Genomic DNA, 2,259 nt, shown 5'->3' on the forward strand with positions numbered 1-2,259 from the left:
GAAAGAAGAAAGAAGGAGGGAAAAGAAAAATTAAGATTTGGAGGAAAGAAAGATAAGATAATTTGGCAATTGGGGTTTAGCTGTGCGGCGCATGTGACACGGCCGCCTGGGGTATGCATTCGCATGGGGGCACGTCAGGGAAGGGGACGCGATCGCGTCGGTCCCGCGGTCGCGTGACCTATGTTGCGCTGCTGGCGCGAGTGCAGCCTCGCTCCAGCACAACTCTCTGTTCGATTCATTTTAATTGCCAAAATTGGGCGACGCGATCGCGTGGGTCATGCGATCGCGTGAGTGTGCGTCATAAGATGGGGGACACGGCTGCGTCAGTGACGCGGTCGCGTGACAAGGATTGTGCTTCCAGCACCAATCCAGCACCATTCTCGCACAATATAGCACTGTGCACCCCTTTACGTCGAAAATGCAAGGCACGCGGTCGCGTGAGGCACGCGGTCGTGTGGGAGGCCATGATGTCCAAGTGACGCGGTCGCGTCAGCAACGCGGTCGCGTGGAGTAATTTGTGCCATTGGCACGACTCCAGCGCTCCTCCTGCGTAACTTTCTGTTCATTTTTATTTTTCTTTACTCCTCCTACCACGCGGACGCGTCGCTGATGCGATCGCGTCGCGCGACGAAAATTTTTTTTTTTTTAGAAAGATAAAGACATGTAATTGAAAGAGCACGGAAGCGCTAATAAAGAGAAGAGTTATTAAAGAAGAAAAAACTAAAAGTGAAGAAAGGAATGATCATACCGCGGTGGGTTGTCTCCCACCAAGCACTTTGCTTTTGCGTCCGTAAGTTGGACGCTCCACTAGCTCAATCTGCTGCTATGTGGGGATCTTCCAAGTGGAAGATCTCAAGCTCCTTATTTTTCTGCACCTTCTCACCATGGTACAGCTTCAGGCGGTGTCCATTAACCTTAATAAGTTCAGAACTTGAAGGATGGCTTAGGTGATAGACTCCATACGGTTCAGTCTTCTCTATTTTGTATGGACCTTCCCATTTTGATCTCAACTTACTGGGCATGAGCCTCAGTCGAGATTTGTAAAGGATAACAAAATATCCAGGTTGGAACTCTCTCTTCTTGATGTTTTGATCATGCACAGCTTTCATCTTTTCCTTGTATATTCTGGAGTTCTCATAAGCTTCTAGGCGAAGGTTCTCCAGTTCCTGTAGTTGCAACTTTCTTTCAGTTCTGGCTTTCTCAATTTCCATGTTACACTCCTTAACTGCCTAGAAGGCTCTGTGTTCGATTTCAACTGGAAGATGGCAAGCTTTTCCATAAACTATGCGAAAGGGACTCATCCCAATGGGTGTCTTGTATGCTGTTCTGTATGCCCACAGTGCATCTTGTAGTCTGGTGCTCCAGTCTTTTCTATGAGGCTTTACTATCTTCTGCAGGATACGCTTAATTTCTCTGTTTGACACCTCGGCTTGCCCATTAGTTTGGGGATGGTAAGCTGTTGCAACTTTATGGATTATCCCATGCTTCTTCATCAATCCTGTTAGTCTCCTATTACAAAAATGGGTGCCTTGATCGCTCACGATCGCTCGTGGTGATCCAAAGCGGCATATAATATGGTTTCTCACAAAGAAACAACAGTGTTAGCATCAACAGTGCGGGTAGGAATTGCTTCCACCCATTTCGAAACATAATCCACAGCTAACAATATATAAAAATATCCACTAGAATTTGGAAATGGACCCATGAAGTCAATCCCCCAGACATCAAAAATTTTACAGAAAAGCATATATTGTTGAGGCATCTCATCCCTCTTGGATATGTTACCAAATTTCTGGCATGGGTGACAAGATTTACAAAACTCAGCGGCATCTCTAAAAAGAGTAGGCCACCAGAATCCGCAGTCTAAGATCTTTCTAGCTGTTCTTTGAGGGCCAAAGTGTCCTCCACTCTCAGATGAGTGACAGGCCTCTAAAATGGACTGGAATTCTGATTGAGGTACACAACGTCTAATTATCTGGTCAGCGCCACATCTCCATAAATATGGGTCATCCCATATATAATATTTAGACTCGCTTTTCAACTTGTCTTTTTGATGTTTAGAAAAATGTGGAGGAAATGTGTGGCTAACTAAATAATTAGCAACCGGTGCGTACCAAGGGACTACCTCAGATATTGCTTGCAGGTTGTCAAAAGGAAAATTATCATCTATAGGAGTAGAATCATCCTTAATATGTTCAAGGCAACTCAAGTGGTCTGCTACTAAATTTTGATTACCACTCATATCCTTTATTTCTAAAT

The sequence above is a fragment of the Arachis ipaensis genome, chromosome B09, assembly GCF_000816755.2.
Source record: "Arachis ipaensis cultivar K30076 chromosome B09, Araip1.1, whole genome shotgun sequence".
NCBI lineage: Eukaryota > Viridiplantae > Streptophyta > Magnoliopsida > Fabales > Fabaceae > Arachis > Arachis ipaensis.